Consider the following 15,326-nt stretch of genomic DNA (forward strand, 5'->3'; position numbering starts at 1 on the left):
CTTAATTTCTTCTCGGCTGAAAGAAAGACATCAACATTTTGGATGACATGGGGTTAAGTAAATTATCAGGATGTAATCTTTTGATTAATTTTGTTAGATGCCTAATTTCATTTTTCATTTCAGTAATATTTGGAGGACCCCTGGTAATACCACTAAGGGGCCCAGGAACCCCTCTTGAAGACATGTGAGAATGAGATCTGAAAGAAGACATCTCGTATTGCAAAATTTAAGTATGTGGTAAAATTAGATGTAGCATGCTTACGGTTGTCAGATTCAAAGCTTTAGTAGTTTATTTTCCTAAAAATTTACTAATATTAGTATTATGAATTTTAATGTTTATTTAAATTATATTCAAATGTATATGTATTTATATTTAAATACCCTTTGACATTACATCATATTCAGCTTGTGATAGCATACAGCCACTAAAATAAAAGAATAAAAATACATTTTCAGCTTATTAAATAAATAAGTACACTCCCAAAAAGGTGCTCAAAAAGATCACCCAAAAAATGTAAATTCTGTCATCATTTACTGACTCTCATGTTGTGACAAACCTTTACAAATTTCTTTGTTCTGATGAACACAAAGGAATATATTTTGAGAAATGTTTGTAACCAAACCGTTCGTGGACCCCATTTACATCCATAGTATTATTTTTTCCTATTATTTAAGTGAATGGGGTCCATGATCGGTTTGGTTACAAATGTTTCTCAAAATAACTTTGTATTCATCGGAACAGAGACATTTTTGCTGAGTTTTAACAAAATGAAAGTGAGTAAATGAAGACAGAATTTTTTTTTTTGGGTGAACTACCCCTTTAAAAGTATTTTTTGCAGCCAAGCCACAAAACAGGGTTTCCCAAACTGGACTTGCAAGCGGTTTGTGAGTTTATAAAAAATATTAAATAAAATATAAATAAATCATTTTAAAATAAAACATTTAAAGAAAACACATTTTTTAATATTTACTTAAAAGTGGCGCTGTCCCGCTCATGGGACACCTAAGTTCACGTCAATATTCTCCATATAAATTTTATATCACAACAAACTATATATTGTTGGAAAGGTCTAAGCCTCTAGAATACATATATCAACAGTGTTTTATAAAATAAATTATATAGGGAGAGTAATTGATTCAATTTTAAAGAGAGTGCGCCAGCGGGACGCCAACATTTACTTCAGTGTTTTGCATGTGAATTCTTATCAAATCAAACTATATATCATTTGAAAGATTAAAGAGTGTAGATTTCATTTATTATAACAATTTTTGTAAAGGAATGACATAGTGAGAGCTATTTTCTAGAATGCCACGGGTATACAGGTGGGCCCAAGTTGTTGTTATATATTTGTAACACTAATACCCTGTTCCAAACCTAAACAATCATGACAAACTATATATCACTGGAAAGCTCTAAGAGTGTAGTTTTCATGTTTATCACCATTTTGGGAAAATAATAATGTAGTGAGAGTCAGTTTCTAAAATGTCACACTGCCACAGTTGGACTCAGTTTGTTTTTGCATATGTATAGCACTAATACCCTGTTCTAAACCTAAACAATCTTGACAAACTATATATTGTTGGAAAGCTCTATGTGTGTAGTTTTCATATTTCATTGCCATTTTGGGAGAATTATGATGTAATGAGAGTCAGTTTCTAAAATGTCACGGGGCCACAGGTAGACCTCATTTGTTTTTACATATTTATAAGACTAAAACTCTACTGTAAACCTAAAAAATCATGACAAACTATATATCACTGGAAAGCTCTCAGAATGTAGTTTTCATATTTCAAGGTCTTCTGTTAATAGAAATAATGTAGTGACAGTTTTTTTGTTACATGCTCCCCCCCATAGGAATGCATATTAATTTTTATATATTCATAAAACTATATCCTATTATAAATCTTCAAAAATGTTGACAAACTATATATTGTTGCAAAAGCTCTAAGAATGTTGTTTTCATATTTCAAAACATTTTTGCAGTAATAATAATGCAGTGATAGTAATTGAATAATTTGTGACAAGTGTATGCTGCAAACCGCTGACACCTAGTGGCCGTTGTTGGCAAAACCACTAAAAGTGTGACACACATCTCATTTTTTGTGATTTTAACTTGAAATTTGGATCAGAACTACTTGAGACGTATGGCTTCATGTTTGCATTATTACTTTACAATAATATGTTATGGAATTATTTTTATTTATAAAAATAAATGTAAACTGCTATAACAATTGAATTATTTCATATGTTCACCTCCTTTCATCTCTGTGAAAACCCCCAAAGTGTCTTCTTTAAAACAAGACCAAGATTAGGCTTCTAGACCAAAAAATGCCAGAGTTATATTAATTTGAAGAAGTATATCACAATTTCACCCCCCCCCCCACTCTAAAGGTATTTGCACCACCTAAGGGGTTAAAATCTCAGAGAGTACTTCGAGTAAATAAATTAAATCAAGGGGAGTTGTCTGACAAAAAAAATAAAAAACTGCAATATTTGATTCTTTAAAAAAACATTCAGTCAAAAGAGGAACCATTTCTTTCATACCTTTTTATATCTAAAGAACCTTTTTGACTACAAACAGAAAGATTCTTTAGATGTTAAAGGATCTTTTTGGAACTATTTAGCCACAAATGGTTAGAGAAACAGTTAGATATTACATTAGTTGTCTTTCTCTACGTGTGGGAGTAAAGCATTTATTGGCACTTAGGGGTGTCACCGTCTCTTAAAAGATTCATAGGTCCTCCAGTGGAGACACACCTTCTAATGCAAGGTAATTTTGTCACATTAGCAAGCTAATATTTAATCTTAAAGCCCGGTGGAGCCGCAATCAAGATCTTCCTTCTGTATTCTGATGTTTTTCTCTCTCTCTTTCTCTTTTCTTTTAGAAAGGCTCTGAATGTCAGAGAAGTGATTATATGTAAATGCATGCTAACAGCTTTCTTTTTAAACTCTTTTTTCTTCTGTCTCCTCTCTGATGCCACAGTGTCAGGGTGGGTACGGGCTATGCAGAGGTGACATTTCAGGCAGACAGATTAGGCCGCACTCCAATTAATTTCTCCTCCTTTTCCTCCCTTAAATACACAATCAGGCAAAGGCGAAATGTCAGCAAAACAAACGAGCGACTGCTACATGACTGACAATTACCGCAGAGCGGCTCAGAAATGCCAATATGTTGCAACCATCACCACCTCCTGAGATGAATGAAGTGGCAAACATCCTTGTTTAGGGCTGTGGAGCGAGCATGATTTTCGTCTGGCTCAGGCAATTACACGCCGTTGATCTTTTTGTAGTCTATCCTTAGGATGCGTTGTGTCTAATATTTCTGCCAGAGGGAAGAGGCTAGATGTCTCTTTTTGTTTCAATAAACATCACGCTTCAGCATCTCTATCCACTGCTGTCAATACCATGTGTCATTTTAGCACAGAGGTCTGTTTGATTTCAATACAACTCCCAACTCGCAAATGAATGCCCTCGACGTTATGGGTGTCAGTATTGACGGTGAAATTAGCCAAACTGGGTTTTCTCAACACATTTTGTGTGGCTGTGTTTGGAAGGGCATATTAAAACTGGGCAATGGCCCAAGTGTGACCCATAAAATGATACAAAACATCTTATGAAATGATCTGGAACAAATAGAGAACTTGTATTCTATTCAGGATGCACACTAGACCTTTTTTTGGCATGAGCCCTACACAGCTGAGCAGCATCAATAGCTTATGGCTGATAAAAACTCCAATTTTACAGTTATATCTGCAATAATGTTTATTTCTTAAACAAACATGGAGTTAATAACATAATCTGGAAAACAATGAGACACTAAATATGTATGAATAAATTTGATTATACTGTATTGTTGTGTTAATGTTGCTGGATATTGTCATATGCTGTTGAAGGTTATATGTTGTTTATGTGTTTGTGTGGCTACAATGCACATATGAGATACTGTTTGAAAGCTTAGAATCTCAACTTTCTCCAGATATGCATCACTTTGAGATATATTTTACTGTAAGAAAGTAATTTATACTTAATTTACTCTATCACCCTCCCCCCCCCAACTTTTTTTTTTATATGATTTAATATTCACATGTTTCATGTTTTTCAAATATGACAAACATTGGCAAGTCTTATATCAAATGAAAGCTCTCACTCTCAGAAATAAGGCTCCATCATTATTGTTGTTCTATTATCAACACATATCCAACAATCGTAGAATGAATAATGAGGTAAAAATGGTCTTTTGTAAATTTACATGAAACTTGAGCGTGAACTGCCTCAGATGGCACAAATAGCCACAAATGATACACCATCTTTTATCTTTGGTCCTACTCTACAAAATGAGTCCAATCACAGCATTTTCTTTGGTTGTGCGCATATATAATCCCTTGCTATTTATTGTATGTGCAAAACAAAACAAAGTACTTTTATATGAAAAAATGTATTTTCACTCCCTTCAGTACAGTAAAATAAGAATAACTTTTGAATTCGACATGCAGTCTGCTCGAGTACACAAAACCAGAGTTATCCACTTTCAAAGACGATGTTTACAACACAAAAAAAGAAAATTTGGTGGTTCATCATATGAAAAACAACATAAATAACAATATTTTTCACAAGCAGCAGCTTTTTATGTAACTTCAAATGGTTTTCTGCAAAATTATATAAAGAAATTGCATTTATTCCACTGTATGTGGTTATGGGGACACTTCAAATGTTTTTAGGGGGAAATTGTATACAAAATGGTATTATTCTTCCCTTCAGTTGGAGTAAAATAACTTTTGCATAGATTATGATAGAGAAAAAAAATCATTTTCCTATAAGCGGACATTAGCTAGAATCAAACAAAACTGTCTGCAGGTTGCTGGAGCACCTAGGGCCAGAGTTATAGGGCCCTATTTTAACAATCTAAGCGCATTGTCTAAAGCGCACAGCGCAACGTCTAAATGGGCGTGTCCGAATCCACTTTTGCTAATTTAACGACGTGAAAAATGGTTTGTGCGCCAAGCGCATGTTTGAAAAGGGTTGGTCCTATTGTAATGGGAGTATTTTGGGCGTAACGTTCAATAAACCAATGAGAGTCTCAGCTCTCATTCCCTTTAAAAGCAAGTTGCGCTGGCGCTATGTCTAATCCCTATTTAGATGACGGACTTTGTAAACTGAAAAACTAAGTGGAGGAAGAAGATCCCCAGTTTAAGATTAATGTTTAAAAAATTGTGTTGTTTTTCACTTGTATTGAAATGGTTATTTTTTTATTAAAACCTTTAAAACCCGTTTTCTTTTAGTCTTGGAAGTAAAAAAGCAGGCTTTTAATTGCTTTAAATGTATGGCTATGCAATATCATCAAAAAAATTATTTACAAGTATGTAAGATAAGGTTTGTACTCTAAAAATACTTTATTTGTAACAAACAGGAGATAAAGAATTTACAAACGGCTCTCCGCACGTTTCAGCACTTTGGACAGCGTTTTTTTAGCAAAGAGTTTTTTTAGCATTACTTAAACATTTTTCTCATCTGACCATATCCGCAGAGTACAGAGTCATCATATACAATAAATCCGTGAGGTAGCATTTAAAAACATTTAAAAACAGATGCATTTGTTTAAAGCAAAACATTTATTTACTTACCAGGCTGCAGGTGAAGCAGCTCTTTGCGCCTTCTAACGTCTCATAATCAGTCCTCATTTATGTCCAAGAGACTCAATAATAATCTTTTACATTCAATCCTTTAATCTTCCATATTTAAAAGCATTTTTGTGCTGCTGCGCATTCATGTACTTTGTGATAAGCAAACCCGCGTTGTCCTCCCGTTTATAGGCGCATATTATGCGCTCTTTAAATAACATAAAACATATTGCGCCATTGACTTTAGACTTTAGACCAGGTTTTTGATTGCTCAATGGCGTAGTCTATTTTAGTTGCCTCAAAATAGCAACGCGCCAACAATGCGCCTGAACCCACCTCGTTTTTCAGACCAGAACGCCCATGGGCGCAAAGGGGGCGCAAATGCATTTGCTATTTAAACAACGCGGCGCTAAACGTGAAAATTAGGGTGGAAACTAGCGAAAGACACTTGCGTCGTGCATTGCGCTGCATTGCGCCGGGTGTAAGATAGAGCCCATACACTTTCAACTACAGACTTTAGAAGAAAAAAAACATCAAAAAGTGCCTATTTATTTTTGTGTTTATTAGAGGACTGACAACACATACAACCATGTTTAGCACTTTCAACAGTGTTTTATGTAATTTCAAAGGGTTTCCTGTAAAATGATACCAAACTTTTGTATGTAAACCTCTGCATGTGGGTATGGCAAGCTTTTGAACTTGGGTAGGCCAAATCCAAGCGGAAATCCCCCAAATAGCCTCTGTGCTTAACAAGTTGTTCAAATAAAGTCCTTAGCAACACATATTACTAATGATAAATATTTTTTTATATATTTACTGTAGTAAATCTACTATATATATATATATATATATATGAAACATAATCATTACTTAATATCCTAACAATTTTTGGCATAATAGTTTTGACACAATGTATTGCTACCAATACACCAAGGGTTAGATTTATAGTTAGAGGGCATTTTGAATAAAAGCATATTTGTTATTTGTTTATTTCAACAGAGACAATGTGCAAAATATTTATTAAAGATGCTATACACCAGATTAAGCTTAAGCTAGTTTCCATCTGCAGTCCCCGAGCGGGTGAATTACAATACAGAATAAACAATAAAATATAATTTTAGAATAAAGACATAAATGCACACAAATGTAAATGCTATGGTTGTTGGTTTGTCAAATCATTAAATGTGTACTCTTTAAAATTTGTAAAAATTTACATTTCTACACTCTCACAGAAAAAGGTACAAAACTTGTCACTAGGGTGGTACATATTAAAAATGTGCACTTTTGTACCTAAAAGGTACATATATTCTGAGAGTGTAAGAAAATAGTGCAGAACAGGTGTCAATTTTAAATATTGATTATGCATGTGTCAAGCAATTAAAAGTTTTGCCGCTTAACTTTCTCCCCACTGTAGAATGTCACCAAAATAGCCGTGTTTTCTTCTTTTGTATGTTTTACATCTGACAGATGCCTGCACTGCTTGGAGGTGTTGGAAGGTGACTTTATCACCAGAGAAGAAGAGTTGAACATCTGCAGTGAAAGTCCCTCTCCATGTGCCGGCAAAACCGAACAAACTCGCGTTCATCACAACCACAGTTTCAAGCTGTTTCTGTTGGAGAGCAGTTCAACTGCGACACCCAAACAGCATCTCTGCTTGCCAGACCATCTGTTGCACCCCTTAAGCTTACAGCGTGCCCTGAAACCCGAGCCTTGGATGGATGTGTCCCCCAGAATGAATGGGTAAACAGAGGTATGTGTGAAATAAAAGTAAAAGAGGAAAGCAGAAAGATAGTTAATGTTAATTGTCTTGCATTATAACGGATTTGTAATAATTATTTATTTTTTCCCTGTAATGCCTCTCTCTCCTCACTACTGCATTTGTTTTTATTTTTGGCACAACGTCTTCCATATTTTCTTTAAGTGAGGGCATGTTGCTTAGGGTGCGCACCTGAAGACAGCTTTGTGGTAATCCTACTTGCAGTTTTTCAGGTTGATAGTAAAAGTAAGGAGATTTCCAAGTATGGTAGCCCATACTCAAAATGTGACCTCTGCATTTAACTCATCCCATTGAGATGTAAACACATGCATGTCATGAACACACAGACACCCGAAGCAGCGGACAGCTATCACTGCAGCGCCCGGGGAGCAATTTGGGAGAAAGTGCTTTACTCAAGGGCACCACAGTTACTTCTTGCCGGCTGTAAGAATCGAACCGGCGACCTCACTAACCATTAGGCCACAACTGCCCTGTATTGCAAAATCAACTACTGTCATTTTTCAGGTGTTTAAACGGCTAGTTGGGGAAACCCATTATAATTCAACCATGCACAAGCATCAATCAGACAACTTTCTTAGGGAAAATGGACAATGCGCATTGCTGCACCAGTGCTACATCAGTGCTTGTCTTCATTTACTGCTTAATGCACTGAAGCCATAATTGAGGACGAAACCTCTTAAAAATGTATGTGACATCATGTGTGTACTGTATATGTTCACATACTTTTCTCATGAATGCACATATAGCTTTTCAATGCTTTGACATGCATTATTAGGGCATGCCGGAATCAGACATGAAATTTCACCTTTCCAGTTTACATAAACATCTGTTTTCAGATCTGATAACGGTGCCGGCCTTTTCAAAACCCAGAAATATCAAGTCATTCAAAAAACTTTGTTTGTGACGGATAAGGCTTCAGACTATAAAATAAAAGGTTATTAATAATTTTTTACCAAATTGGGCAAAAGCTGAGGCATCTTGGAATCTGATGAGCTGTCATAACCTTTTTGTATTTTTTATAAAGAAAAAAATCTGTTGAATTAATGAATCTTGCTTGAATCCTTATGAGGCATACACATCAAATGCAAATGTAACGATTTGTGCAAGTAGATAACATACCATGTCAATGCAAAGATGCGAATAGACGCAAATTTGTGCAGGGTGATGCGAATGACGCAAATTGGGTGGCGCAATTGTCGTTAACATGCGCTATTCACCTCAAACGCGTCTTTCATGCAAGTTAACTCTTTCCCTGCCATTGACAAGTTATCTTGTCAATTAACAGAAAACATTTGCATGACAACAACTTGTTCCTGATGAGTTTTTATGGTGATCTGAAATACCGTGAATATCCAAAAGATGGCGCACTTACCCAAATTACAGTCCTTCCAGAAAAACACTGTGTTTTTTGTGATTGTTGCGGGCAAAAATCCTTGATCTTGCGGCACGTTTTCTTAAAAAATGCGATGAAATATGCAGGGTATTTCTGCAATTGGTATTTATGCATTGAAATTGCGGGAACTTGCATAAATTGCGGGGACTTGCAAAGATTGCAGGGACTTGCAAAAATTGCGGGAACTTGCAAAAACTGTTTGCAGCTTTTCAATAATCATAGATATGTACACTAGATGTCGCCTTGGCTACGGCAGTTCATTGGACTGAATGCGTGAACTAGAGCTGCAATCTTGAAACAGGGGAATCCCGCATCAGCGTCATTGTGGGCAATGGTGTAACCGAAATAAAATCACCATAAATCGTCATGAACGCGATTTTCTTGGTTTTCTTTTGGTTCGTTTCAACAGTCAGACATGTATGTAGCATTTAGTACAGGAAAAAATAAAACTTTTGATTTTATGAAAATTTACTTTTTCTAACTGTAATGCATAGTGCTAGTAGCCCTTCCATAAGCAGCGCAAAAGTCCGGCATCGTCCATGAATTCGAAGTACAGGCGGAGATAGCAGCTTTACCTAGCTACTTCCTATGACAAGACCCCTGTTCTAAGATGGCGGCGGTTTTGACGCATGCTCAGAGCCCCAAGGCGACATCTAGTGTATATATCTATGTTCAGTAATGTTCACGTCACATAATCACGTCACTTCGTAACGTTCCCATGGCAACAGGGGACATGGATGCGCTTGTGTGAAGTAAATGCAACATTTTTCAACTTTCTGCAAAAATATATGTTTTTTGCTACAAAGATGCGGGGATTATGACATCATGAAAGCCCTGCATATTTTGCACACGGAAATCTGCAATTTATTCTGCGAAAGTGTGGCATATTTGAAAAAATGCGGGACTGTGGCTGATTATACGTTGAATCATGAGATAGCATAGTCGCGTTTTTCTGGAGGGACTGAATTTATAAAAAAAATGAAGCAAAAAATTATTTATTAATTTTAAACTCTGTGTATGTTTTGATAATCATTCTGAAAAAAATCCTTCACGAAATGCAGTTATTTCAGCTTTTTGCTAAAAATATAAGAAAAATACCCATATTTAAGAGTTTATAAGCAGAGAAAAAAATATAGATAGGATGAAACATTTATTTCCGTTTTTTTTTTTTTTGTTTGTTTGAAAGCAGAGGGACTTTTCTTTCATTTAATATATTTGTATGTTTATATATTATTAGAAGAAAATTTTCCTGAAAGGCATTTTGTGAAACTTTTGTAAAAATAACAAAAAATGCTGGCGGGCAACTTTTCAAAAAGTCGAGGGGAATGAGTTAAAAAAAATTTGAACAAAACTTAGCCTGGCCCAGAGTTTAATCCAGTGAGTACACTATAAAAAAATGCAGCATAAAGTTAAAACAACTTAGTTTTGCAAGTCACTTCACCCAGTTTTAAGTTTTTGCATGTGATAAGTTAAAATAATTTATAAAAACAAGTTGAAATTGTTTAACTTATTTTTTTAAGTTAAAGGAACATAAAAATAGAGTTGACACAAATGCTACATTTTTACAGCGAGGAATGCGATGCAAATTCACGCTTGATGTCACAGGTCTTTCTTTTTGACACTTTAAACCTTCAGTGAAACCTTTGGCCTGACTGCCTTGTCATGTTTTGTTTGATAAATCTTATTCTGTCCATGCAATTCAGTGCTATTACAGCCCAGGCACATATAAGGTCTCTTCCCAGACTAGTTCTATCAGACTGGGAGCTTTTTCACAGTCCTCCTCTGTGATCCTGAGATCAAACAGCAAAGCCACGAGCTGCAGCTGAAGTTGCTCACGTTTTCTCATTTCTTGCCCCTTTCCTCTCCTCTTCTACAACTAGAGTCCTTTGTTCTCAGCAGAAAAGGATTGTGGCCTATTGGAGTACAGTAGTTCACAGCATCTGGAGTGTGTCAAAAGAGGAGGCGCTGTCAAAGTGAATTATGGGATATGGCTGCTATTGCTCCTGACTTTTCAAGACACTAATTTGACACCTGGAGTTACATATGTTGCAAATATTCAAAAACTTTTCACAAATGAATCTTTAACTTCATTTCACTGTGCTTATAGTGACAAAAAGTCTGCCTTGTAGGAGCCATTAAAGGCGAAGTATTTGAGCCGTATATCTTTCATAATGTAATCTGTCACTTGCGCTGAGGATGGCACGACTGACGATGGCAATTGGTTTTGCCTTTCATGAGATTTTTTTCCTTTTAAACATAATCGTGTTAGAATCAGCATCATTCTTAAAGTATAAGCCAAAACAATAAATCTATATAAACATATTAAGGTTTGAAAGATCTTTATTTACAAGTTTGATTATCTCATTGCCAGGACCAACACAATTGCCTTCTACAATGCAAAACAGTGTTAAATGCATTATGGGTAATGGAATCGCACTGATTAAACATGGCGTAAAATTATGACGAAGTCGCTGTGCGAAAATGGGATAAGGGAAAAGATGATGCTCCGTATGGGATTTGTGTAGTCGCCTGAGTTGAAACTGCATTTATGACCACCCATTCCATTTGTTTTGAGGGGATAATGATGCGCCTGTAGTTCATTTAGAAGATGCAGAGAGATTTAATTTACCTTATGGGATAGTGAAAGCAATTAAAGTGGGAAACATTTTATGCTGCAATTACTATAATTCCACATTATTGCTCACACAAATTGGCAGATATTATATCAACGGTTATTTGTACACTGTAATGGGAGTCTGCTTGTATTGACTTTACTTTCGTTTAAAGCAACTAAAAAAGTTTTAAAGTACCTGTGGGAGCAATATATATATATATATATTATGTTCCTTATAAAATGTGTTGACCTGCATAGCTTTTTTCTTTGTTAGTAGTAGTATGTATTATTATTATTATTATTATTATTTAAATATGAAGTTGAGGTGAGATATATCATCTGGCTTTTTTAAACCATCAGTATTTAATAGTATACATTATTTCACAGCTGTGGCATTTTATTTGCTAGTTTGCTGTTGCTAGTCAGACTTGGTGTTATTAGAAGTGGAAAAATTTTCTTTGTTAGTTGCATGTTATTAGGCATATGTTTAGATTTGACCACTTGGGGAGGAAAGGGCATCAACATAATTGAAATTAAATCATAAAATGTAAATAAATAATTTTAAAATTTAAAAAAGACTTACAAATATATATACACTCACCTAAAGGATTATTAGGAACACCATACTAATACTGCGTTTGACCCCCCTTTCACCTTCAGAACTGCCTTAATTCTACATGTCATTTATTCAACAAGGTGCTGAAAGCATTCTTTAGAAATGTTGTCCCATACTGATAAGATAGCATCTTGCAGTTGATGGATATTTGTGGGATGCACATCCAGGGCATGAAGCTCCCGTTCCACCAAATCCCAAAGATGCTCTATTGGGTTGAGATCTGGTGACTGTGGGGGCCATTTTAGTACAGTGAACTCATTGTCATGTTCAAGAAACCAATTTGAAATAATTCAAGCTTTGTGATATGGTACATTATCCTGCTCAAAGTAGCCATCAGAGGATGGGTACATGGTGGTCATAAAGGGATGGACATGGTCAGAAACAATGCTCAGGTAGGCCGTGGCATTTAAACGATGCCCAATTGGCACTGAGGGGTCTAAAGTGTGCCATAAAAACATCCCTCACATCATTATACCACCACCACCAGCCTGCACAGTTGTAACAAGGCATGATGAATCCATGTTCTCATTCTGTTTATGCCAAATTCTGACTCTACCATCTGAATGTCTCAACAGAAATGGAGACTCATCAGACCAGGCAACAATTTTCCAGTCTTCAACTATCGTGCAAATTGTAGCCTCTTTTTCCTATTTGTAGTGGAGATGAGTGGTACCTGGTGGGGTCTTCTGCTGTTGTAGCCATCCGCCTCAAGGTTGTGCGTGTTGTGGCTTCACAGATGCTTTGCTGCATACCTCGGTTGTAATGAGTGGTTATTTCAGTCAAAGTTGCTCTTCTATCAGCTTGAATCAGTCGGCCCATTCTCCTCTGACCTCTAGCATCAACAAGGCATTTTTGTCCACAAGACTGCCCCATACTGGATGTTTTTCCCTTTTCACACCATTCTTTGAAAACCCTAGAAATGGTTGTGCATGAAAATCCCAGTAACTGAGCAGATTGTGAAATACTCAGACCGGCACAAACAACCATGCCACGCTCAAAATTGCTTAAATCAGCTTTCTTTCCCATTCTAACATTCAGTTTGGATTTCAGGAGATTGTCTTGACCAGGACCACACCCCTAAATGCATTGAAGCAACTGCCATGTGATTGGAGTTTTGAAGTTATGGGTTCTTCGAGAATCTAGACTGTTTTAAAAGTAAGCCCCAAAGAGCAAAACTTTTGTTTAAAAAATGACAGATTTTTTTGGTTTGAAAAATTAGACTGTATACAAGAGCCATATGAAACAGAAGAGTAATGGTTCACTTCCTGTAAAGACATTAATGGTGAATCTCCTGGTCTGATATGAGTTTACCAGCAGAGACCCTCTTAAATAGTCAATAAAACCCATGCCTTTAACTGGCTAGTTCCCTCCCAGCATTGTGTTTATGAGAACGCTCAGAGAGACATCTGGAGTTGGTATTGATGGATGAATAGAGAGACAGATGTGGTGTATTGATCACCCTGAGGAATGTCAGAGACATGAGCGTGGATGCTTTTAGAAGTTTGTCATCAAATCCATTGATGAGCGAATCGACAGCCAGATTCTAGCATGGGTTTGCTGTAACTAAAGCCTTTGCCAAAATGTGTCACATGAATAAACTTAATTCAGTATTGAAGTATGAGTATTATGAGTGTTACTGCAGTTAATGGCTCTATCTGGTTTAACAACCCAGTGTCCAGCTGAACCTGGTAGATTGTTGTGCAATGAAAAAATTGATGTTGTTTAATTAGAATGTGGCATTGGGGAGATATTGAGCGTTAAATGTGGCCTTACTGGATAAGTGTTGTTTACTCTCAGCTGTTCAAGCATTTAAAATCATTATCATAAGCAATGGTGTGGTCTGGGAGGCTGAACTGTGCTTGGAGATGATGTACCAGTTTAATACAACAACCAATATGAAAAGGACATAATATGTATATCTATTATTATAACCCTAATGCATCACATTCATGATTTTATAGTACAACTTTTTTGCAACAGTCCACAAGCATTTAAAGCATAAACAATGCACAGTCATTTTAATTGAGCGCAAGCATTGCAGCAAAACTAAACCTAGCGCTGAAACTTGTTTACATGGGTGCCAAAAAATAGGTGCTGCTTACGCCCTGCTTACACGTGCGTTGTAAAACGATGATAACATGTATTTCCTTAAAGCTTTTCAGCACCATGGACAGCAACAAAACATTTCAGCACCATGGACAGGTTGGATAAAGAAAACAGACCTTGCATCAAAGGGTCTTATTATGCCCTTTTACGAATACTTTTGTGTTTTGGGTCTACTTGAATAGGTTTTTATGCTTGATTGTTTTAAAAATATATATTTTTACATATTTACATTATTGCAGAATTTCTCTAGTCGTCTCACATACTCTGTTGTATCTCATGTCTCTATAAACGGTTTCAGCAGTAACAACAAAAACAAGCGGCTTCCGTGGTTCACACGTAACTTCTCCGGTAAACTCCGCTAAGAATAAATAACAACAAAGTCATTTTAAAGTAGTTTATATACAAAACAAGCAAAATAAGATTATCTAGGAAACCAAAATGTGTTATTTTCGATATGTATTTATTTATTTGTTTAAGAGTTTCAGCAACTAGTCAGACCATTAAACAAACAGAAAGCGGAAATAAAGTTCGGACCAGACGCTTAATTGCGTCACTGCACATGACCGTTTCCGATGAAACGGTCTATAAAGCCACCCTTCTGAAATGCTTAATGTACTTTGACGAGTTGAGTTGGCTGGATCTCATGTCTAAATGGAGCTACAGAATGAAACGCACTGTTGAGTATCTTTAACTCCGTTTAATTTTAACCACTGTTGCCTAAATTTCTTGGTTTTAGGAAAGCGGAACAGAGGGGATTTAGAATCAGATCCTGGGCTTTGGCGAAACCTGCTTGCGCTCTGATGAGGCAACGCTATCATTGTTTGCAATGCATGACGGGAAACGGACGTCCAACATTACACAAAAGGAAAATGTTTCCACGCATTTCTGTCAAATTTCATGACATTTTGCGTTGTGCAGTAAATTCCATTTTTATGCTTGGATCTGTGATTCCTTTCGGAAATCATATTAATTAAATAATGGATATTGTGATGTGCGGCCTTACGGAAGAAGTGTGTTGTTGTCCTAATGAACCATGCATTTGTTGTAGTTTTGAAAAAATGTGTTAGCTTTGTGACTTTGTAGACTCTTTAAAGTTCAAACAGCAACATTTCACACTAAATTTACTTGCATATTTGAAAAGCATAACAGGACTCCTTTATGGGACCAATTATATTAGATATGCATTACCAATCACAAGTTT

Source organism: Misgurnus anguillicaudatus, chromosome 4 (genome assembly GCF_027580225.2).
Source record: "Misgurnus anguillicaudatus chromosome 4, ASM2758022v2, whole genome shotgun sequence".
NCBI lineage: Eukaryota > Metazoa > Chordata > Actinopteri > Cypriniformes > Cobitidae > Misgurnus > Misgurnus anguillicaudatus.